The sequence below is a fragment of the Mercenaria mercenaria genome, chromosome 1 (assembly GCF_021730395.1).
Source record: "Mercenaria mercenaria strain notata chromosome 1, MADL_Memer_1, whole genome shotgun sequence".
Taxonomy (NCBI): Eukaryota; Metazoa; Mollusca; class Bivalvia; order Venerida; family Veneridae; genus Mercenaria; species Mercenaria mercenaria.
Window position 1 is genome coordinate 59,016,352 of NC_069361.1, and position 26,586 is coordinate 59,042,937.

Sequence of the window (26,586 nt, forward strand, 5' to 3'; positions counted from 1 at the left end):
GAATCATTTTTTCTAGTTGTATAGGATAAAGATCTGCATGCGATTCTTTCTACCTGTCCCGATTCGAATGACAAGGGAGATCACTGTGTAGGAGTAAGCTAAATGATAAACTGCTTTATTTCATTAAAAATAGATTTGATTTCTGAATTACTTCCCTTTATTCTTATTTTATCCTTATTTTTGTACAGCCTTTATAATGACCGATTCATATTATTTATTATTTAACATTTTATTTTATCGTTTTAATATCTTTGCACGATTTATGTAAAATTGAGTCAAAATATTTGTTTAACATTTCCTTTTTATAAATACAGTCAAACTCGCTTTATACGAACTCATCCGGACCTAAAAAATATGTTCGTATCAAACGAAATTCGTATTAATGGATGTATGACCAGATAATTTGTCCGAGCAAGTTCGGCAGTTTCACCGGTATCATCGGTGAATAGTTTCCGATATATGAAAGTAGTTAATAGTTTTAAACTGATTAAGTTAATTTATTCAGATCACATTGAAATCACTCAACAAAAGTCATACTTAAATACGTAAAACTGTATTCATTTAAATTTTAATGTGCGGTCGAGGTCCAGAGCGCCGAATTACATCCATCGCCAACATTGAATAATTCTTAGAGGGATAAAAGTTTGTATATTTTGTAAGACACAGCCTACCTGTATCGACACTAAAACCCAATAATGTGTTTAAAATTATTTACACCTTTTTAAATCTTGACCTGTCAATTGATTAGATTGTTTTATATTGACATGATACACAAAGGACCGAGTGTTTGTTTGTGAATACCGTATTTTCCCGAATATACGCCCCCGGGGGCGTTACATTTTCCAAAGAGGGGGCGTTCATTTGAGGTAAAAAAATAAAAAATGAAAATTTTTACAAAACTTAAACATCGTTCAAACCAACTGTAAAGTGTTTCTGTGTTGTTTATTTCCCCCAAAACGTAATTATTTGGCATCCAATTTAATGCAGTGTGTCTTAAAATTATGCATTTAAATACGGTACCTCATGTATTCCGTGACACGCTCGCGACATTACACATTACGTCATCATACCCAAACAGCTGTGTACTCCGATAATATTTTCCTTAGTACATGCGGGTAGCAATACACAATGCCAGTGGTTTGACACGCTGCTTATGTGCCAGCTTTTAAATTAAAAGTTATTAAAACTGCCGAAGAAAAGGTTAACACTTCGCCGCAAATTTGTTTAAAGTCGACAGGAAGCTTGCGCGCGGGTGGTGCAAAAACAAATCAAAAATGGATTTACCATTTAATTTTCTATTTGATGATTGGATACGTACCGTACTTAGTATAAACGTTTTGGATTTACGGTACATGGACTGTTTAAAAGTGTGTTTATTTCTTAATACATTGGATACATACTGTAAATTACTTATTATGTTGACTTATAAAAATGAGGTAGGTGATTTTTTTTTTTGTTCTTGTTGACTTTTTTTCCCTCCAAAACGGATGGGGGGCGTTAATTAGAGGGGGGGCCTTAATACGGGAAAATACGGTAAGTGTGAACTACCCTATTGTCCAATTACCACGCGGTACAAGGTTGACCATATTATTATTTTCAACACATTTTATAACGGCCCCGACTTCTAAAATTAATTCGTATCAAAAGATGGAAAAGTATAATATTTAAGCTTATTGTGACTTCCAAAATGTGTTCGTATCTACCGATAATTCGTATGAAGCGAGTTCGCTATTACCGAAATAATTTTACAAAGAAAATAGAAGGACTCGGCCGGGGAATTCGGACTTTGTTCGTTTAATTCGAAAATTCGTATCAAGCGAGTTCGTATTAAGTGGACTCGACTGTAATTATAACTGTAGTATATTAATTACTATAATATTCCACTGTAACTCGGAAACCTACACTTTAAAGGTTAAGCAAATGGTCGTGCTGCATGTGCACGTCTGGTTAATTTACATATTTGGATCAATATTTAATGTAACAACCTATTTTAGTATTTACAAGATAAATAATTGACATTCCTTGCAAATCCTGAATATATTTAGATATTAGCGGTACTTTACTAGGACTTTAACAACATTACATCAGTTCTGGATTTGTATTTTAATTGTTGTTGAATTGAAAAATTCACATGAAAGTTGTCATTTTGATAAACGTTAATAAAACAGAGTAAAAGCTACAGAGTTTTTAAAATAGATTATTAAGCAAAATAGAATCAAAGCAGTACATAACGAGAATTTATAGACAGTTAAAAATGTCATCAGAGCTTATGTTACTTGTAATTGTCTTTCCGACTCAATTAATATTAGGTTATTTAACATTGTTCTTTACAATACGGAGATATATTTGGACGAGTACCCAGCTGAGAAAACCATATTGGACGAGCCGCTAGGCGAGTTCAATATGGTTTTCTCAGCTGGGTACGAGTTCAAATATATCTCGTATTGTACAGTACAACGTTAAATAACCTTTTTATTCTATATCTATTTTATCTTACTAAAATAATAGTTTAAATTAAAAATGTTTCACTGAATATTGTATTCCTGCCTTTTCTAGTTTTTCCCAGCTTGGTAGGAGTGCAAATACACTGGGACCCCGTTACAACGCTGTCGTCGGGGTCCAAGGTTCGAGACCCGCGGATCTAGCGGGGTTAAATTTATAACGCGGGTTGATCGTATCAGCGGTATATGCAATACCCCACCCACCGGTAACGTATTTTGGACGCTGTTTTATGTTAATAAGAAATAAGAATCGTATAAACGGGACATTTATTTACCTTAAATGCTACTGAAAAATACATTAAAAGAATTATAACGCTGTGTCATCTTCTCATTTTGTCGTGATTATAAAAGAAAATTTGATTTGTGTATCCCGGAAGTAAACATATATAACGCTGTGTGAAGAATGCGCGGTCGTGAGAATTACATATGCACTGCAATTGCACTTGGGGTTTATGTAACTAAAAGAGAAACGCAGACAGTCTTAAAAAAAATAATTTTGAATAGATTTACATGAAGGAAATCGATAAATAAGATAGAATTTTTTTAAATCAGCGTCGTTGATATACGATATTAAAAAGGGAGCACATTCTCAGTAAGGCTTTCAGTGCCTCGAATCTTCGTTATTTCCGATGAATTGAGTGTGATGATTACGAAAAACGGCTGCAGTTTATTACAAAATTCGATTTTTTATTCACTCAAGTGATCTCGTCATCTGCTTAATTGGTGCAAACTTAAACGGTTTGATAGTTGACTGACCAATGTTACACGCTTGTTATGCAAACAATCTAATATTGACACGGTACTGATTGCATAATTGTCACATGTCTACATGTATTGAAACTTAAACAAAGGCGATACGCAAACAAGTAAGCTAGCAGACGATTATTGATTTTTGTGACAGTTGTCATGGAAAGGTGTTAAGGTACTTGTAGTTTTAACGCTGGTTATGATCAAATTAAGTAACATCCGCGGATTTTTTTTTTTTTTTTTTGGATTTTTTTTACCCTCTAAAATTTGGGCGCCAAGGCCATACAGCGTTATACCGAGGACCGCGGTATATCGAGAAGCGTTATAACGGGTTTCGAGTGTATATATTATACAGAACAATGTTAGACCTTAGATAATTTTTATTCTATATTTATTTCACTTCATACGTAATATACGTAATTCATTGAATGTTGTTTTTTCTGCGTATTATCATTAAAAAAAGTATATGGTGCAACCTCCCTACAACAGCCATTTGGCGATTTGGGTGGTTATAATACTTGGCTGAGATATTATGCCCACAAACATTGTCAGCAAGTTAGGTGAAGATCGGATGAAAACTGTTCGACTTAAAAGAGCGGACAAGGCTAAATTCCCCATTTTTCGAGTAATTCAAGGACTATAACCAAAGAGTGGCTGGTACAATTTGGCTGGTTATCGAAACTGGCTGAGATGTAATGCCCACAAACATTGTCAAGTTTGGTGAAGATCCGACGAAAACTGAATTATAAAGCAGACACGTTTTGGATGCTTACCGCCCGTCCGCTGCCATTCATAATCTTCTCCATTTTGTTTCTTAACCGTTAAATAATAACGGCTGAGGTAGCTATTCAGACAGTCAGGGCTGATACCAATTTCTAGGTTTCGTCCGGAACGGCTTCTTTTAGCGACTTTTCAAATATTCCAACATCTGATGATTCCTTTTACTGTATTTTTAAGATTTTGATTATTAACGAACGTTTTAATATTTAAATCAGATAGCACTGTTATCCCTTGAATCGTTTTTGTGTTTTGTAAACAAAAAAAACCTCAAATTAAATCCACATTTCAAGACGCATAATCAAACTCTGTACATAGAGCGATTTACATTCGGAACATTTTCACGCGTTTAGGGCTTTATCGTATGTTTAACATGGGACTGTTGAACCGTCCAAATACAGAAAATACAGGATTTTTTGTACGCGCCTGCGTCCAAATACAGAAAATACAGGATTTTTGTACGCACGTGCATCCAAATACCATACTATATTGTACAGTCACGTGTTGCAAATGAACGTTCGCGATTGGATAGATAAAATAGGTATAGAATAATACATCTTATCTTAGAATATCAAATGTGGGTGTTTGCCTGATGTGAAGTTTCTCAATGTTGGCCTACATATGTGTCCCCGATAAATGAAACTGTTTGATTTCATTTAAGCAAAATTAAATCAAAGCATAGCAACGGGGCATTTGTGTCTTCTCCCGACGATTTTTATGTGTAAAGTTCTTTTTCTTATCTCAAAACTGCACGGTAGTCGAAACAGCAGGATCTTGGGGTAGATACAGGTCTAGTTTCTAGCTTGGTGGACCCCACTGACGTCTACTGTTGTTTTAGCAGGGTCAGTCATTTGTACAAACATTTTTAACAAGGTAGCGGAGTTTAAAGACAACAACCCATGAATTAAAGAAGTAGGGTTGCAACATTTTTAATGTTTTGGTGTCACGATTACTTAAGTCGTGACGTCAATACATTTTATTTCTAGGGTGGGCTAAACAAGAAGTTGATTTCGCAGAAATGTGTAGAATTATACAACCCTTGCTCCAAGAATTGTGAAAGTTGGTGTATTATGTGATATGGTGTTAAATTTAAAAAAAATAATTGAAAGCATTTTTCTATTCTACTCGATACTTTGAACCTAGCTACATAGAAATACTTTTTAAAGTATGTCTTCTAGCTTATAGACTTAGTTAAGAATAAGATTCTTATTTGTCAAAACATTATTCTATATATCTGAAAACTGTGTTTTTGATTTGTGGAAGTCGACAAAATGGCTCTTCTTAATAAGTAGCCCTATTTTTTAATACATAACGATTTGTCAAGAAAACATTCACTCAAACATCAGATGTACAATAGACTGGTGAACATAGAAAGAAGTATTGATTAGGTCAAGAATGTGTATTATTTGTTGTTGCCTGCTGCCAACTGTAGATTTGTTCTTTAGTTTTCGAAACGCTATAACATACTGTAATCCAAAGACCGACAGGCAGAGGTACATCCAAGATGGTATACATGTGTAGCTTTTGAATTCTGAACCTTTCTATTACAGTTCTAACTTATATGCCAATCCTGCTAGAACAAATCATAATTCTCATTTAATTTATCTATTAAGCCTCACAATTTAGCAACTGTACAAAAAAAAACAACTTGAAACCTAGCAAACAGTCATGGGAGGTGAGCAAGTTTAAAATCTTGGCGATCTGATTACTTGGAGAACTAGAGACGCTTTTGAGAAAAGCGCATGTCTCCCACAACTGCCCCTTTGTAAAATGTCTAGTTTCTTTAGATGGTTTAGACGAGTGGATTTAATTATAAGGTCTGGATGAATGGATCCAATCAGTAATTCAAGGGCCATAAATCAAAAGTGCTTGGGTGGATTTGGCTAGTTATCGAACTTGGCTAAGGTCTTATGGCCAAACGCATTTTGTTCAAGTTTAGTGAAGATCGGATGAGAAATGTTGGATTTAGAGAGCGGACAAGAGTAAAAAGGAGGATTTTTCGGTAATTCAAGGGTCGTAACTCCAAAATGCCTAGACCGATTTGGCTAGTTATCAAACCTGTCCGGGGTCTCATGGTCAAACACATTTTGTTCAAGTTTGGTGAAGATCGGATCAGAAATGTTCGACTTAGAGTGCGGACAAGAGTAAAACTGCCAATTTTTCTATAATTCAAGGGCCGTAACTCCAAAATGCCTGGACTGATTTGGCTAGTTATCGAACTTGGCTGAGGTCTCATGGTCAAACACATTTTGTTCAAGTTTGATGAAGATCGGATGAGAAATGTTCGACTTCGAGTGCGGACAAGAGTAAAACTGCCAATTTTTCGATAATTCAAGGGCCGTAACTCCAAAATGTCTGGACCGATTTGGCTAGTTATCAAACTTGGCTGAGGTCTCATGGTCAAACACATTTTGTTCAAGACTGGTGAAGATCGGATGAGAAATGTTTGAATTAGAATGCGGACAAGAGTAAAAAGGCCGATTTTTGGTAATTCAAGGGCCATAACTCCAAGACGTCTGGAACGATTTGGCTAGTTATTGAACCTGGCCGAGCTCTTACAGTCAAACACATTTTGTTCAAGTTTGGTGAAAATTGGATGAGAAATCTTAGACTTAGAATGCGGACATGCTTTGTGACAGACACACACACAAACAGACACACACAGACTGGAGTAAATCAATATGCCTCCCACACCACTGTGTGGTGGGAGACATAATGATCTTGGAGTTTAACTTTTGAGGTGTTGAATGTTTGGAGTTTAACTTTTCTGTGTGTTGTGCCTGCAGTAAATGCATTCTGATACTGAACGATGTGCATTCGTCTGATTTTACAATATTATTTTCATATCCTTCTAATTTACCCTTGATAATTCTTTTGATTTATCACCACAATTTAGCAATTCTTGGAAATATGCTTCAACTTACAATTATAGAAAAAAAACTTGATACATAGCAAACATAAATAATATTGGAGTTGAACTATTGGAGATCTGATTACTTAGAGAATAGCATTTGATACCCTGGTGAGCAGTAGGACCACAATGACACTTTTGTTTGTTTTATCTTTCTTGAATGATAAGCGCAGTTTGGAAACAAGGGAAACGCATTTATGTACACAATGAGTTTGTAGTTTCTGTTGAATAAACATTGTTTGGAAGTGCAAATATGGTATAAGTAGACAGCAGGAAATACAAACTTTACTTTAACTTTACCAAACAGCTTCGACTAACCTTTTGAAGCATATAACGTAGCTTAAAACATCAGCAGACATTCTTCTTACAAACAAGCATAAATAAAGCTGATATTTGACATGAAAATAGGTTTTACTAGTCTGGAAAAATCTATTGATATGGACTAAATTCGAGTAGACCATGGTGGCATATCCGACGAATAACTACCTTCATGCCTTAAGTACCAGCTCCTGTGAAAGTGAAGGTTACATACACACTTCTTACTAGTTCAATAAGTAAATGTCGGACTTCAATATTTTACGATTTTGACATTTCATATAGTCCGATATTTTTAAATTTCCCGGTAGACCTTTCCGCAAAATATCTTGCGGAAGGTTTTACAAGTTCACGGTGGAAGTGACTAAAATGTGATAGGTAAATACCAACAACGGACAACGAAAACCTATTTTACACATCCACTGAACATACTGTCTTACTGAAATTAGCTAAGACATGTCCTCACTTTGAAAGTGAAATTTACATCCATTTGCTTTTGCATCACAACATGAAACTGTCCAATTTTCTTTATTATAAAAATGATTTTAGACGCAAAGTATTCTCATGGTCAGATTTTATAAAACAATAGCTGTCCGTAAGACAGCCAAGCTCGACTTTTCGAAATATTGTCCCAGAAGCAGGAAAATATTACCCAAAAAGGTTAAATATCAAAAGAGTTTTAAGTTCAAAAGGGGGAATAATTTGACCAAAATGCATATCAGTTATGGGACTTGCTGCTATCAACTAGTTTTATAACCCCGAAGGCACATGTGAAGTTTCAATTCAATATCTGCATTAGTTTTGGAGATAGAAACTTGCATGTAAAACTTTAACCAGAATTTTCAAAGTCCAAAAGGGGGCATAATTTGCCCAAAATACATGCCAGAGTTATGGGACTTGATCCAGTGAGGTTAGTAATTGATCTAGAAAAAGAAAAAATAAGTTTCAAATCTATATGCCTTTTGGAAATAGCTGTATGTACTTGCACGCAAAACTTTAACCAGAATTTGCTAAGTCCAAAAGGGGGCATAATTTGGCCAAAATGAAGGTCAGAGTTATGGGACTTGCTGCTATCAACTAGTTTTATAACCCCGAAGACACATGTGAAGTTTCAAATCAATATCTGCATTAGTTTTGGAAATAATAACTTGCATGTAAAACTTTAACCAAAATTTTCTAAGTCTAAAAGGGGGCATAATTTGCTCAAATAACATGTCAGAGTTATGGGTCTTGACCCAGTGAGGTTGGTAATTGATCTAGAAAAAGAAAAAGTAAGTTTCAAATCTATATGCCTTTTAGAAATAGCTGTATGTACTTGCACGCAAAACTTCAACCAGAATTTTCTAAGTCCAAAAGGGGGCATAATTTGGCCAAAATGAAAGTCAGAGTTATGGGACTTGCTGCTATCAACTAGTTTTATAACCCCGAAGACACATGTGAAGTTTCAAATCAATATCTGCATTAGTTTTGGAGATAGTAACTTGCATGTAAAACTTTAACCAAAATTTTCTAAGTCCAAAAGGGGGCATAATTTGCTCAAAATACATGTCAGAGTTATGGGACTTGACCCAAAGAGGTTGGTAATTGACCTAGAAAAAGAAAAAAATAAGTTTCAAAGCTATATGCCTTTAATTGATGGCTGTATGTACTTGCATGCAAAAACTTAACCAAGGTGTGACGCCGACGCCGACGCCAGGGTGAGTAGAATAGCTAGACTATTCTTCGAATAGTCGAGCTAAAAAAATGCGGCCCGTTACTAAGGTATTGTCTGTGTAGTGTGCATATGATTATAGTTGATGGGTGTAACCAGCATTTATTGGTTGTGTTGAATTAAACTTTATTTCATGAAGTTATGAGTTCATATAAAAGCAGTTTAAAAATCTAGTCTACATGCATTCGACGGTACAAGTGCGTTAAATAATGGCTGCAGATTTTTTTTACTAGTGCGTTGTATTGTTCATGATATTTAATTAAATTACGCTAGAATAGTCTGTGCTATGTGTCGGGGGAGTAATTCCTGGCGCAGTTTAAATTACGGTAAACCAATATATCACGTGTTTGAGAGTTTTCCTACATTACACTTCAATAAAATAAGGTTGGAATTTTTGCTATGTAAATGGCTGTCATTCAATTAAACTTGACACAGGGACATGTTGAACGTTCAAATATTAAAAGGTGCCCTGTGCAAATTTAACGTTATTGAACTAACTTCTTACCAGAACCACGTTTTTCGAAAGGTTTCAACCTTTCTGTGCTTTCAGCGCTTTGATTCAGTATGCGACCCAAGTGCTTTCTGCAATTTCATTATGAATTTTTGAAATTATAGTGAGTTTTGTTGTTCTTTTCTCAGTATTCCAAGGAGACGGTATTAGGTTTAAGGGAAATATAATTTCTTTTGTCTGAGCAGACGAATTAGAAAGAAATTATTTTCCTTTCAATCGTATGTAGTCTCCGCCAGGTGGCGTTCTATCGCACAAAGTTTTCATGCGTAACGGTAATTAATGTAGTTGTCAGTTCAGCTTTGGGACACTGAACATTCTACACGTTAAATTTTTGTATATTTATATATATTTTTTAGAATACAAAGAACTAAAATTGGCGAAACAAATCCTGTGACAAGTAATGTTTATGGTATACATCATTATCATCATAGGGTATGATTATTTTTACCAATATGATAATTTCACTATGAACATGTGTTTAAGGTATGTAATAGTTATAGTATACTTTGTTGCTCTAATTTCTATATGATAGATTAAGCTATAACTCCAGGATGTAGTGTGTGTATTTTAAAGATATATGGAAACACAATAATTTGTGTAGACTGTAATTTGTGTTTCAGTGAAATGTGATTCCTTAAATGAGTTATAGGAAATATGAATTTAATCTTTCAAGTTCATGAGCAAGATATTGTGAAAACAAAAGTGAACATTATGATAAACACAAACGGAAATGTATATGAACCTTAAGATAAACACAAATGGAAATGTTTATGAACATTATGATAAACATAAACGAAAGTGTTTATGAACCTTAAGATAAACACAAATGGAAATGTTTATGAACATTATGATAAACATAAATGAAAGTGTTTATGAACATTAAGATAAACACAAATGGAAGTGTTTATGAACATTAAGATAAACACAAATGGAAATGTTTATGAACATTAAGATAAACATGGGACTTGAATTTACTGAGTTTATCATGTTGATGCTGTAATTATGATTTGATGATGATATACATGTAGTTTGGTCAGTATGCAGTTCTGTATGCGACCCAAGTGATTTCCGCAATTTTAATATGAATTTTTGAAATGATAGTGAGTTTTGTTGTTCTTTTCTCAGTATTCCAAGGAGACGGTATTAGGTTTAAGGGAACAGTAACTGTTATACCCTGAAACTGACCAGACTGTTTACTTCAGTTAGTAGAGCTTATCTGGCAGCACTGCATATTACACCTTGCAATTGGATATTTGACAAGTAGCTTTTCAAGTTGGTGAGGGGGGACATATACCTCCTTGGGGCTGATTGTAGTATAGCCAGGAATAGATTGCTAGTATTCTGGCAACTGTGGCACTAATTACTAATTACCTAATGAATATGTAGCAATAGTGCAAATATATGTTTAATAAGTAAATGGCCCTCATCTATTTTTTGTTTTTTTTTGTTTGAAGTCATGAGGAGTTGTTCCTGTATCTATAGGGAAGTATATTTCTAGCCAGTGAGACAGTCTAAAACATAACAATGGCTATTAAGCGTACAGATAGAGCACTAATTCCCTAAGCAGTATTAAGTTTGACATAGATGGATGTAGTATAACTGTACAGTAATACAATCATAAACACACAATCACTATACTTTTTCTTACTGTAACTAGAAAACATAGATAATAATCATTACTTGATTTCCTTTGAGAAATTTCAGGATATACTTATCGAACATTTCAAATGGCTACGTAGAACCTCCATTTTACAACCTTTACAAGATTTATTCCCCTCAATGGGCAATGCAGAGTTTTTTTTCATTTAAAAATTGATGTTTCAAGAAGCTACATACTAAAATATTACTGAAACATACTTAATTGTCATTAAGCAAAGAATAAGCATATCAGTCAAACTCAATATTTTGTTGTTTTATTTGTAAAGAAAGTCCTATATCGCAAACATGCCAACTTTTTCTGAATGCCAAGAGGGAGTTTTTGCATTCCAAAGTGGGAGATTTAATAATGCGGTATTTATGTATTTACGTTCATGGTATTACTTAACAGAAGCTTTTAAAACATATTTACATAGGTACTAAAAACACACGGAAAGTGTAAAACATCTCTTTAACACTCCTAACAAAACTAGATGCTCACGGACAACATGTCGAGCCCACCAGCAGCTGCTGTCAAAAGGACTTGGAGTTGCACATGACACTCTGTGTCACTGAGGCAAACATTTATGCCAAATAAAAAAAAAGATTGCAAAAAGTTACAATATAAGTTATTAATAGTAAAAACAAAGGGAAGTAAATATTAAACAAGAGATCACAGAGTGATCTTGGCGCCCACCAAGGGCCATTTTTGAGTGTTCCAAATTTCAAGACTTACTGACTAGCTCAAGGTCAAATTTCATTTCCGTACACAACACTGTGCATGTGGTCCAAATTCGAAAGCTGTAGCTCGAGAAATGTGAAAGTAGGTCACTAGATCAATCTTAAGGTCAAAGTTTAATTCGGTACACAAAACTATGCAAGTGGTCCGAATTTGAAGGCTTAGCTTGAGAAATGTGTAAGTAGGTCACTAGGTCAAAATCAAGGGTCAAATTTCACTTCAGAACACAAATCTATGCATGTGGTCCAAATCTGAAGCCTGTACCTTCAAAAATGTGAAAGTAGGTCACTAGGTCAATGTCAAGGTCAAAGTTTGTTTCGGTACACAATTATCCTATGCAAGTGGTCTAAATTTGAGGCCTGTAGCTACAGAAATGTGAAAGTAGGTCACTAGGTCAATCTTAAGGTCAAAGTTCATTTCAGTACACAAAACTATGCATGTGGTCCAAATTTGAAGGCTGTAGCTTGAGAAATGTGAAAGTAGGTCACTAGGTCAAAATCAAGGTCAAGTTTTATTTCAGAATACAGAACTATGCATGTGGTCCAAATTTAAAGCTTGTACCTTCAAAAATGTGAAAGTAGGTCACTAGGTCAATGTAAAGGTCAAAGTTTGTTTCGGTACATAAAACCATGCATGTGGTCCAAATTTGAAGGCTGTAGCTTGAGAAATGAGAAAGTAGGTCACTGGGTCAAAATCAAGGTCAAATTTAATTTCGGAGCACAAAACTATGCATGTGGTCCAAATTTGAAGACTGTACCTTCAAAAATGTGAAAGTAGGTCACTAGGTCAAAATCAATGTCAAATTTCATTTTGAAACACGGAACTATGCATATGGTCCAAATTTGATACCTGTACCTTCAAAAATGTGAAAGTAGGTCACTAGGTCAAAATCAAGGTCAAAGTTTTTTCAAGTGCACAAAACTATGCATGTGGTCCAAATTTGAAGGCTGTAGCTACAGAAATGTGAAAGTAGGTCACTGGGTCAAAATCAAGGTCAACTCATGTCAAGGTTCATCTTGCCACTCAAAAATATACATGTGGTCCAAATTTGAATGTTGTAGTTATTGACAAGAAGATTTTCAAAGTTTTTCCCTATATAAGTCTATGTAAACCATATGACCCCCAGGGTGGGGCCATATTTGACCCTAGGGGGATAATTTGAACGATCTTAGTTGAAGACCACTAGATGATGTCACATACAAAATATCAAAGCCCTAGGCCCTGTGGTTTTGGACAAGAGGTTTTTCAAAGTTTTTCCCTATATAAGTCTATATAAACCATGTGACCCCCAGGGCGGGGCCATATTTGACCCCAGGGAAATAATTTGAATCATCTTGGTAGAGGACCACTAGATAATGCTTCATACCAAATATCAAAGCCCTAGGCTCTGTGGTTTTGGACAAGAAGGTTTTAAAAGTTTTTCCCTATATAAATCTATGTAAATTATAGAAATAAACAAAGGGCCATAACTCACTCATAAATTGTTGAACCAGTCTGATTTTCAGGGGGACACAACTAGGGTACCAATACATCATTCTGACAAAGTTTGGTCAAAATTCCCCCAGTAGTTTCTGAGGAGATGCGATAACGAGAAATTGTTAACGGACGGACGGACGGACGGACGGAATGACGGACGGACGGACCACGGACGCAGAGTGATTTTAATAGCCCACCATCTGATGATGGTGGGCTAACAAGCAGGTCATGATGACCCTGGATCACTCACCTGAGTAATATGAGCTACATGTTTTCAAATGTCAAACTGATGCTAAAATAGTAAGAAAGTAGGTCATATTTATGGTCATTGAAAGTCAGTTTTAAGATCAGTATGCAAAACTGTACATGTCATCCAAATTTATGTATCTTAAAAAACAAGGCAGTAGGTGAGTAGGTCACATTCATGGTCACTGAAAGTCGGTTTTAAGATTGACATTCTAAACTGTGCATGTCATCAAAATTTCAAGGCTGTATCTTAAACATGAGGGTCATGATGACCCTGGATCGCTCACCTGAGTAATATGAGCTACATGTTTCAAATGTCAAACTGATGATAAAGTTTTAAGAAAGTCAGTAGGTCACATTCATGGTCAATGAAATTCAGTTTTACGATTTGTGTGCAAAACTGTGTATATCATCAAAATTTCAAGGCTGTATCTTAAAAAACAAGAAAGTAGATCAGTAGGTCAAGGTCACAGTCAAGTGACATCATATTACTTGGGGTCATCAGGTTATTATAATTAAATAGTCTTGGAAATAGGATCAGATGACTTTTTAAGTATTTTTCCGATATAACTCACATAATAACTAAGTGACCCCAGGGCGGGCCTCTTTTAACCCCAGGGGCATAATTTGAACAATTTTGGTAGAGGACTATTATACAAAGCATCATACCAAATATCAAAAGGCTAGGTCGTATGGTTTCTGACAAGAAGATTTTTAAAGCTTTTTCCTATACAAGTCTTTATAAAACTTGGGACCCCCAGGGCAGGGCCTCTTTTCACTCAAGGGGTACAATTTGAACAATTTTGGTTGAGGACCATAAGACAATGCTACAAACCAAATATCAAAGGTCTAAGTGTTGTGGTTTCAGACAAGAAGATTTTTAAACTTTTTTTCCTATATATGTCTATGTAAAACTTGGGACCCCCGGGGTGGGGCCATATTTGATCCTAGGGGGATAATTTGAACAATCTTGGTAGAGGACCCTAGATGATGCTACATACCAAATATCAAAGCCCTAGGCCATGTTGTTTTGTACAAGAAGATTTTCGAAGTTTTCCCTATATAAGTCTATATAAACCATGTGACCCACAGGACGGGGCCATATTTGACCCTAGGAGGATAATCTGAACAATTTTGGTAGAGGACCACTTGATAATGCTACACACCAGATATCAAAGTCCTAGGCCCTGTGGTTTTGGACAAGAAGATTTTTAAAGTTTTTCCTTTCGGTTGCCATGGCAACCAGAGTTCTGCATGGAATTCAATTCTTTGAAAAATTTTGAAAGGGGGCCACCCAAAGATCATTCCTGTGAAGTTTGGTGTAATTCTGCCCAGTGGTTTTCAAGAAGAAGATTTTTTTAAGGAAATGTTGACGGACGGACAACGCACGACGCACGCCGACATTGAGCGGTCACAAAAGCTCAACATGAGCCTTTGGCTCAGGTGAGCTAAAAACAAGAAAGTAGGTCAGTAGGTCACATTCATGGTCACTAAAATTCGGTTTTAAGATCAGTCTGCAAAACTGTACATGTCATCCAAATTTCAAGGCTGTATCTTAAACAAGAGGGTCATGATGACCCTGAATCGCTCACCAGAGTAATATGAGCTACATGTTTCAAATGTCAAACTGATGATTTTTAGAAATTTTTTGGAAGATTTTCTGATGTACAATCAAGTAACCCCTGGGGCGGGGCCAATTTTACCCCGGGGGTCATGATTTGAACTAAGTTTGTAGAAGTCTACTAGGCAATGTTACATATTAAATATCTAAGATCTAGGCCTTTTGGTTTATTTTTAGCAAATTTATGAAGATTTCCCTATGTACAATCAAGTAATCCCTGGGCCAGGGTCAATTTGACCATGGAGGGGGGGTCTAGATTTGAACAAATTTTGTAGAGGTCCACTAGGCAATGCTACATTTGACATGTCTAAGCTCTAGGCCTTCTGGTTTATTTTTAGAAAATTTTGAAGATTTTTCTATGTACAATCAAGTAACCCTATTTGGCGGAGTCAATTTGACCCTGGGGGTCATGATTTGAACAAATTTTGTAGAAGTCTACTAGGCAATGTTACATATCATATCATATTCATGTCAAATACCAATGATCTAGGCCTTCTGGTTTATATTTAGAAATTTTTTGAAGATTTTCCTATGTAAAATCAAATGACCCCTGGGGCGGCTCAATTTTGACCCCGGGGGTCATAATTTGAACAAGTTTTGTAGAGGTCCATTTGGCAATGCTACATGTCAAATATCTAAGCTCTAACCCTTCTGGTTTATTTTTAGAAAATTTTAAAGATTTTTCTATGTACAATCAAGTAACCCCAAGGGGCGGGGTCCATTTGACCCTGGGGGTCATGATTTGAACAAATTTTGTAGAGGTCCACTAGGCAATGCTACAGGTCAACTTTCTAAGCTCTAAGCCTTCTGGTTTATTTTTAGAAATTTTTTGAAGATTTTCCTATGTAAAATCAAGTGACCCCTGGGGCTGGGCAAATTTCACCCTGGGGGCCATGATTTGAACAAAGTTTGTAGAAGTCTTCTAGGCAATGTTACATACCAAATATCTAAGCTGTAGGCCTTCTGGTTTATTTTTAGAAAATTTTAAAGGTTTTTCTATGTACAATCAAGTAACCCCTGGGGCTGGGGCAATATGACCCTGGGGGGTCAAGATTTGAACAAATTTTGTAGAGATCCACTAGGCAATGCCACATGTCAAATATCTAAGCTCTAGGCCTTCTGGTTTATTTTTAGAAAAATTTGAAGATTTTTTTATGTACAATCAAGTAACCCCATGGGGTGGGGTCAATTTGACCCCGGGGGTCATGATTTGAACAAATTTTGTAGAAGTCTACTAGGCAATACTACATGTCAAATATCTAAGATTTAGGCCTTCTGGTTTATTTTTAGAAATTTTTTGAAGATTTTGAAGATTTTCCTATGTAAAATCAAGTGACCCCGACAGCGGGGTCAATTTTGACCCCTGGGATCATGATTTGAATAAATTTTGTAGAGGTCCACTAGGCAATGCTACATGTCAAATATCTAAGCTCTAGGCCTTCTGGTTTGTTTTTAGAAATTTTTTGAAGATTTTCCTAGGTAAAATCAAGTGACCCTTGGGGCAGGGTCAATTTTGATCCCGGGGATCATGATTTGAACAAATTTTGTAGAGGTCCACTAGGCAATGCTACGTGTCAAATATCTAAGCTCTAGGCCTTCTGGTTTTTTTTTTTTTTTAAATTTTTGAAGAAAACTATGTAAAATCAAGTGACCCCTGGGGCTGGGTCAATTTTGACCCCGGGGTCATGATTTGAACAAATTTGGTAGAGGTCCACTAGGCAATGCTACATGTCAAATATCTAAGCTCTAGGGCTTCTGCTTTTTGAGAAGAAGATTTTTTAATAGGGATGGCAACGAATAGCAATTTTGGTATTCAAATATTCGGTCAGCCTTTCGAACGAATATTCGGTCATCAAATGATCAACAAATCAACTCAAAATCTTATGAATTTATCGTACCCTTAGCAGCGCTCTGCCTTAATTCTACTTTCGTTTACACCAGAAGTAATTCACATTGACGAATCAAGACGACTTATCGTTCTCATCACTTGTTCGTCTTTTTGATATAAAATATTTGTTATTTCCATTTACATATAATCTATATAGATTTTACTTATTTTTACAGGGATGTAGCCCTCCCGTAAGTAAGGTTCTCTCCACACATATTACATGTAGCAGACTTCTTATCAGATGATCGCGTGAAATACTTTAAAAAGACAGGCGGCATTGCTTGCATTTTGACAGTAGATTCATGTAATAGCATGAACAATATTTTCGATTAAACGAGGTGTAAAATTAAGACTGTGGGGGTGGGCGAGTCTTATATATTAAGATAAATTATGCTTAACTTTACCCCCTGTCTGAATATTGAGTAGATTCTACTATTTTTTTCCATACGAAATGCATTTATTATCAAGAGGAATCCATTTTACATAAAAATAATATTCATCACCACAGCACTTTTCGGCATTTTTCTTTACTGAAATACATCTTAAATCGACTTCGATCGAAATCCGAGTCATTAGTTCAAGTGCTTTCTGATGATTTTTAATTATGTTCGCACCTACCGAAAACATGGCGATTTGTAACGGATTTACATCAAATGGGGACTAATAAAATTTCTAAAGGTAAGCAATTAGCGGTACGTACTACAGGGTATGATGTCATCACCATAGAGATGTACAATATCGGCACGCTAATATACAAAGTGACACTGACAGCGACGGAAGCCATTTTCGTGCGTATTTCTATGAAAGCGAATTTTGGTAAATTAGATAAACGAAATACTGGTTCTTGCATTGGTTTTTATTTATTTCTTATGATTTTATATTTTTTTCCGAATATTGGAATAGTGATCAGTATTCGAATATTCGTGTCAAAAACGAATATTTGAATATTCGTTGCCATCCCTATTTTTTAAGATTTTCCTATGTAAAATCAAGTGACCCCTGGGGTGGGGTCAATTTTGACCCCGGGGTGATGATTTGAACAAACTTGGTAGAGGTCCACTAGGCAATGCTTCACACCAAATATCTAAGCTCTAGAGCTTCTGGTTTTTGAGAAGAAGATTTTTAAAGTTTTTCTTTCGGTTGCCATGGCAACCAGAGTTCTGCATGGAATTCACTTCTTTGAATAATTGTTGTAGAGCTTCACCCAAGGAACATTTCTGTGAAGTTTGGATGAAATTGGCCTAGCGGTTTATGAGGAGATGTCGTTTAAAGTAAAAGTTTACGGATGCCGGACAACAGACGCCGGACGGTGAGTGATCCTAATAGCTCACCCTGAGCCTTTGGCTCTGGTGAGCTAAAAACAAGAAAGTAGGTCAGTAGGTCTCATTCATGGTCACTGAAAGTCAGTTTTAAGATCAGTGTACAAAACTGTACATGTCATCCAAATTTCAAGGCTGTATCTTAAACAAGAGGGTCATGATGACCCTGAATCGCTCACCTGAGTAATACGAGCCACATGTTTCAAATGGCAAACTGACGCTAAATTATTAGAAAGTAGGTCAGTAGGTCACATTCATGGTCACAGGAAGACAGTTTTAAGATTGTTGTGCAAAACTGTACATGTCATCAAAATGAATGCAGCGGTAATGATCCTGGTTGAGTAGTCATTTTGAATGTGTTTCAATAACGAAAATTTGTCAGTTAAATACGCATATTGTTACTCAATCAAAAATGGCAGATTTTTACTCCGTCAAACCTCTTGCCTGCTGTTTTAGGCTAACTATTGAGAATTAAATGCAAACTTGCTAACATTTAAATTGGAATAAAGACTAAATAACAAACAAAACAAACCCGCAAACTAACCTGATTATAATTAATATATTGCCGGACAACAATAGGTTGATTTTCACATCTTACAAATAACATAGGTATTTTTTGACAAGTTGTGATATCAACGAAACCAGGTGTAAAAACACAAGAGGTAGGTTGACGGGACTTAAAAATCCCATCGAGCTAAACAAAATATCGTGCTAATAATATCGAGGTAATGATAAATAACTGAACGACCAAAACACATCGTGCTAACCACCTATCGAGCTAACCGATATCGAGGTAACGACAGTCAACTGTATACTGTCCAAAAAAAAGTAGAGTGCGTGTATGTTCGCTTGAAAAAATAGGGTCGCCAAAATATGTGACATTTGATTTTAATGGTATAAGAACTGTGTCAAGAAAGTTTTGGTACTTTATTCAATAATGCTGATGTATTTATGTGTTTTGAGAGGTTTTTACAAACAAAACATACAATTTTCTGCTAGAATCAAACATTAATTTTTACCAAGGTGCAGACGACAGTCATGATGTACCAAAAATAGTAACGGGTAAGTTTTTCCAACAATTATTTGTGTGATTACGGAACAAAACTTTTCTTTGAATAATCAAAAATCATTTCAGTTGGGAATTCTTTCTTCTGAGTAGCAGTTTTTTTTTGCTTCAAACTGGTAAAATGGAGCCTAATTGGCATTGGGAATGGGCCGATATTCACCCTCTTTAGACAGGTGAAAAAAACCCTGCTGGTGTAATCCCTTATCAAAACAAACAATCATGTAATCAAGTCACCTGTGAAAAACAGCTCTTTCCTCCAGCTACATGTGTCACACATGTATAATACACAACAGCTGGAGACGCTTTGATCTACTGTGTAAACATGTTTGGCAGTCCTCGATAGTTATCACCTAACTGTAATAACAGTGCGTCTAAAAATTGAAATTTTTTGAAAAGCGGGAGAATTATGGTTCTGGTCAGGAGATGGGAGGCAAGGTGAAAAAATTGGGATTTTGACCCTCCCGCCCACGAGATCACATGTATGATAGGAACAAGTGAATGAAGTATTGCCATGCAATACAAAGTCCCCTACTGGAAGGCAACTAATTTTCTCTAGGCTAATCACTACCAAATCAAATGTAAGCCTCCACAGGTCTAGTCACAAGTAGTCCAAATATTAACTAGAGCTGCTTTTGAGAAAAGTGCATGTCTCCCACAACTGCCTAATCATCTGAATAGTTATGTATCTGAGACAACCAAGCACAAATACATGTACCACTGGCATCAGTACAGAATGATTTTTAGTAATTCAAGGGCCATAATTCTGAAGTGCCTGGGCCAATTTGGAAGGTTATCGAACTTGGCCGAGGACTAATTGGCAAACACATTTTGTTCAAGTTTGGTTAAGATCGGATAAGAAATGTTTGACAAGTGTGTACAGAGAGATTTTCTGTAATTCAAGGGCCATATTTCTGAAGTGCCTGGGCCGATTTGGCCAGTTATCGAACTTGGCCAAAGACTTATTGGAAAACACATTTTGTTCAAGTTTGGTGAAGATTGGATGACAACTGTTCAACTTAGAGCGCGGACAAGATTTGTGACACACACACACAGACAGCAGTAAATCAATATATCTCACACATCACTATATGGTGGGAGACATAATTATAAGTGCTAATCTTTTTCTTTTCCTAGTGCCTTTTCTCAATAGCAATGCGTTTTCTTTTACTCTACCGCTTTTCAGTATGTATGTGTAGCATTCTATTGAAATTGGCATGTTCCTATCGCATGCTAGGTAAAAATGGTGATGTAACATTTGTATGCCTTGAAAAGAGACATAGAAAGAAACGAAAAGGAGTTAATTCAGCGATTTGTATTTAACGAACTGTAGCTTTCTTATATAAAGTTAACACCGCCTTTTTTTTTTTGTTCTTCTATAGTAGGGATATAGTTCTTTATGGGAAATATAAGCCTCTGAAAATTGGATATGCTAGAAAATGTCGAAAAACCATTATAAAGTTTTATAAGAAACAAGAGCTTGTAGAACACAAAATGCCCCCTTCAGCAACTGCACAAGGAACACAGGGCTCAAATTAAACTTTTTTGACCACTTGCAAATTTTAGCAAGTAGCTTTCTTTCTTACTTGCTAAATCTGAAAATCTACTTGCAAAATTAAACTTTCAATTAACAAGAGGGCCCTGAAGGCCCTGTATCGCTCACCTGACCTATGGACCTAAAGATCAGATCATCAAGATTAACATTCTGACCAAGTTTCATTAAGATATGGTCATAAATGTGGCCTCTAAAGTGTTAACTAGCTTTTCCTTTGATTTGACCTAGTGACCTAGTTTTTGACCCCACATGACCCAGATTCGAACCTGACCTAAAGATTAACATTCTGACCAAGTTTCATGAAGATACAATCATAAATGTGGCCTCTAGATTGTTAACAAGCTTCAACTTTGATTTGACCTGGTGACCTAGTTTTTGAACCCACTTGACCAAGATTGGAACTTGACCTTTAGATCATTCAGATTAACATTCTGACCAAGTTCCATTAAGATACGATCATGAATGTGGCTCTAGAGAGTTAGAGAACTTGCTTTTCCTTTGATTTGACCTAGTGACCTAGTTTTGATCCCACATAACCCAGATTCAAACTTGACCTTAAGATCATTAAGGTTAACATTCTGACCAAGATTCGTGAAGATACAGTCATAAATGTGACTTCAGGAGTGTTAACAAGTTTTTCCTTTGATTTTTTGACGTGGTGACCTAGTTTTTGATCCCACATGATCCAGATCTTGACCTAGAGGTCATCAAGACAAACATTCTGATTAAGTTTCATAGAGATATAGCCATGAATATGGCCTCTGGAGTGTTAACAAGCTTTTCCTTTGATTTGACCTGGTGACCTAGTTTTTGACCTCAGATGATCCAACATAGAACTCGTCCAAGATTTTATTGAGGGTAACATTCTGACCAAGTTTCATTAAGTTTGGGCCAAAATAGTGACCTCTAGAGTGTTAACAAGCTTTTCCTTTGATTTGACCTGGTGATGACCCCACCTGACCCAGACTGGAACTTGACCTTAAGATCCTAAAGATTAACATTCTGACCAAGTTTAATTAAGATTAGACAAAAATTGTTACCTCTAGAGTGTTAACAAGCTTTTCCTTTGATTTGACCTGGTGACCTAGTTTTTGACCCCAGATGATCCAATATCGAACTTGTCCAAGATTTTATTGAGGGTAATATTCTGACGAAGTTTCATTAAGATTGGGCCAAAATTGTGACCTCTAGACTATTAACAGTCAATTTGTTGACGAGGGATGGACGACGGACACAGGGCGATCACAAAACACGGCAATTTCGACTATTTGTACTCACAAGTATTTCGACTATTATATTTGTACTCCCAAAAAAATTCGTGTGATGTTTTTATTTACTCGCATTCCGTGAAATCTACTCGCATTTAGCGAGTTAGCGAGTGCGAAATTTGAGCCCTGGCCCCAATTTCACGAAAAAACTTAAGTAATTACTTAGTTAAGTCTGTTTTTTTTTAAATCATGCTATTGCTTAAGCTATTGTGATTTAATGTTGATTTTTTCTACACCAATGTATTTATAGCTAAATTAAACTATGTCTAGTAGCATTTGTCTGCAGTAATTATTTCAGTCACGCAAATATGATATTTCTATTTAAGCACGATATAATGAACTTAAGTATTTGCTTCAGTATATTTCTTATTTCTATACTTCATTTTCTGTAAAATTCAGAATTGTTGTGCTTTGATCTATGAAATAGTCATGTACGGGTCTGATATAGATGAAAAAGTCAACACTGAAGACGCATAAAGGGCAAAAACAAGCATCTGAAATAACAGACTTAGCTAAGCAATTACTTAAGATTTTTCATGAAATTGGGGCCTGGAACAGAAATTATTTGGTCACTGTGCACTGGACGTTTGACGTACTGACCTCAAATTAATAATGATGGGTCATTTATCAGTCATAAGTAACCTCTGTATCAAATGTGATCTTAGACCAAAGCATTCTTTAGTTACAACAATGTATTTGGGAAAAAAAGTTCTTCTGTTCGGGGTAAAAGTGACCTTGACATTTGACATACTGATCCCAAAATCAATAGGGGGTCATCTGCTAGTCATAATCACCTCCCTATCAAGTTTCGTAATCCTAGGCCCAAGCATTCTCAAGTTATCATCTGTGCACTGGACATTTGACATACTGACCTCAAATCAATAATTTTGGGTCATTTACCTGTCATAAGTAACCTCTGTATCAAATGTGATCTTAGACCAAAGCATTCTTTAGTTATCTGGCAAAAAAAGTAACTGTCCCGGGTCACTATGACCTTGACCTTTGACATACTGACCTCAAAATCAATAGGGGTCATCCGCTGGTCATGATCAACCTCCCTATCAACTTTCATGATCCTAGGCCCAAGCGTTCTTGAGTTATCATCCGGAAACTGTTTAGTTCCGGGTCACTGTGACCTTGAACTTTGACCTACTGACCTCAAAATCAATAGGGGTCATCTGCTGGCCATGACCAACCTCCCTATCAACTTTCATGATCCTAGGCCCAAGCGTTCTTTAGTTATCATCCAAAAACGGATTGGTCTACGGACTGACATACCGAATGACCAACTGACATCTGCTAAACAGTATACCCCTCCTTCTTCAAAGGAGAGCATAATAAAGAACAGCTGGATTTAGTTGTATTCATTCTCTACTGTTTTGATATAGTTTTATCAAGGAACAAAGAACAATTATAAAAGTATTTGATTATTATCAAAAATATAATCAATGCATGAATTGTTCATCTTCATTTGAAAATCTATTTAATCAACAGCACGGGAGTCCTCAAGGTATGGGATTTGCTGGCATGTGTAAAATCACCAGAAATGTCAGTCTGGTGTGCAAGAATAAACAATCCACCTATTGTATCTTGTTTTTATTCTTGGTCTAAAATGCATGCATATATAAAGTACTACTTCATATAGGAAACAACTTGCTAACAAAATGAAACAAAGTGAATACTCTGCAACTAAAGGAGTTGGTAAGCATCTACAGTACAATTCTAGTTACACAAACCTCCATCTGGTTCTTAGCAAAGAGAAAAAAATACAAGTTGTCACATGACTGGGTAAACAACAGCTAAAGCGTTGTCATTTTATGATGTAATGTGAACATAACATTCATTAAACACCCCTTAACAAGAGCTTGTAGAACACGAAATGCCCCCCTTGATGCATTCAGTAACTGCACAAGGAACAGAAATGATTTGGTCACTGTACACAAAAATTCTACTGTTCTGGGTCAGTGTGACCATTGACCTACTGACCTCAAAATCAATAGGGGTCATCTCAAGGGCTCAGAGCGAAACTAGTCTATCTGCTTCTATTTCTATATACTTAGACTAGTTTTACTTTGAGCCCTCGATTTGCTGGTCATGACCAAACTCCCTATCAACTTTCATGATCCAAGGCCCAAGCGTTCTCAAGTAATCGTCCCGAAACGGTTTAACTGTTCCGGGTCACTGTGACCTTGACCTTTGACCAACTGGCCTCAAAATCGTTAGGGGTCATCTGCTGGTCATGACCAAACTATCTATCAACTTTCATGATCCTAGGCTGAAGCGTTAAGACACCGTTTAACTGTTCTGGGTCGCTGTGACCTTGTGCATTGACCTACTGATCTCAAAATCAATAGGGGTTATCTGCTGGCCATGCTCAACCTTCCTATCAACTTTCATGATCCTAGGCCCAAGCGTTCTTGAGTTATCATCCAGAAACGGATTGGTCTACCTACCAACAGACCGACCGAACTACTGACATCTGCAAAACAATATACCCCTCCTTCTTCGAAGGGGGGCATAATAAGGATACTTTACTGACATGAGAACTTAATAATATTGCATGTTATTAGGGATAGCAACGAACAGCATTTTTGGTATTCGAATATTTGGTCAACCTTTCTAATGAAATTCTCGATCATCTACTGATCAACAAAACAACTCAAAATCTTATGTGTGTATCATACCTTTTATAAGCGACTCGCATAAATTCTACTTTTGTTTACACCTGAAGTTATTCAGACGTTATTGAATGAAGACTAATATTGTTCTTGTCGCTTATTCTTTTTTTGTACTATAAGTATTCATTATCTACCTTCCTTTAGATTTAATTTAAGAGTTTTATTTCTTACAGGGATGTAGCCACTAAGTAAGTACAGTTCTCTCCACACAACAAATAACACTTGATTGTATGAAACAGGGCTCCGGAAATTTGCTGGTTTGTCGATTTTTGGACCGATTTTTGACTTTTCAGACCGATTAGTGAAGTGAAAAAATCAAACAAGAGGGCCATGAAGGCCCTGTATAGCTCACCTGACCTATTGACCTAAAGATCATCAAGATCAACATTCTGACCAAGTTTCATTAAGATATGGTCATAAATGTAGCCTCTAAAGTGTTAACTAGCTTTTCCCTTTTATTTGACCGGTGACCTAGTTTTTGCCCCCACATGACCCAGATTCGAACTTGACCTAAAGATCATCAAGATTAACATTCTGATTAAGTTTCATGAAGATACAGTCATAAATCTGGCCTCTAGAGTCTTAACAAGCTTTTCCTTTGATTTGACCTAGTGACCTAGTTTTTTAACACACCTGACCAGATTTAAACTTGACCTATAGATCATCAAGATTAACATTCTGACCAAGTTTCATTAAGATATGGTCATTAAATGTGGCCTCTAAGTGTTAACTAACTATTCCTTTTATTTGACCCCGTGACCTAGTTTTTGACCCGACATGACCCAGATTCGAACTTGACCTAAAGCCCATCAAGTTTAACATTCTGACTAAGTTTCATGAAGATATAGTCATAAATGTGGCCTCTAGAGTGTTAACAAGCTTTTCCTTTGATATGACCTAGTGCCCTAGTTTTTGACTCCATCTGACCCAGATTTAAACTTGACCAAAAGATCATCAAGATTAACATTCTGACCAAGTTTCATTAAGATATGGTCATAAACGTGGCCTCTACAGTGTTAATTAGCTTTTCCTTTGATTTGACCCGGTGACCTAGTTTTTGACCCGACATGACCCAGATTCAAATTGCCCTAAAGATCATCAAGTTTAACATTCTGACTAAGTTTCATGAAGATATAGTCATAAATGTGGCCTCTAGAGTTTTAACAAGCTTTTCCTTTGATATGACCTAGTGACCTAGTTTTTGACCCCACCTAACCCAGATTTGAACTTGAGCTATAGATCATCAAGATTTGACCAAGTTTCATTAAGGTATGGTTATAAATGTAGCTCTAGTGTTAAACTAGCTTTTCATTTGATTTGGCTTGGTGACCTAGTTTTTATCCTACATGACCCAGATTCAAATGGACCTTAAGATCATCATATTAACAATCTGACCAAGTTTCATGAAGATACAGTCATAAATGCGGCTTCTACAGTGTTAACAAGCTTTTCCTTTGATTTGACCTGGTGACCTAGTTTATGAACCCAGATAACCAAATATCGAACTCGTCAAAGATTTTATTAAGGGTAACATTCTGACCAAGTTTCATTAAGATTGGGCCAAAAATGTGACCTCTAGAGTGTTAACAAGCTTTTTCTTTGATTTGACCTGGTGCCCTAGTTTT

At 36.1% G+C, this 26,586-nt stretch overlaps 1 protein-coding gene across 3 annotated transcripts in view; it reads right to left on the bottom strand.

The window, feature by feature from the left end:
- LOC123536394 (sodium/calcium exchanger 1-like) overlaps positions 1-26,586 on the bottom strand; it is a 412,525-nt gene that overhangs the window by 67,310 nt on the left and 318,629 nt on the right. The gene's annotated exons all lie outside the window — the stretch shown is intronic.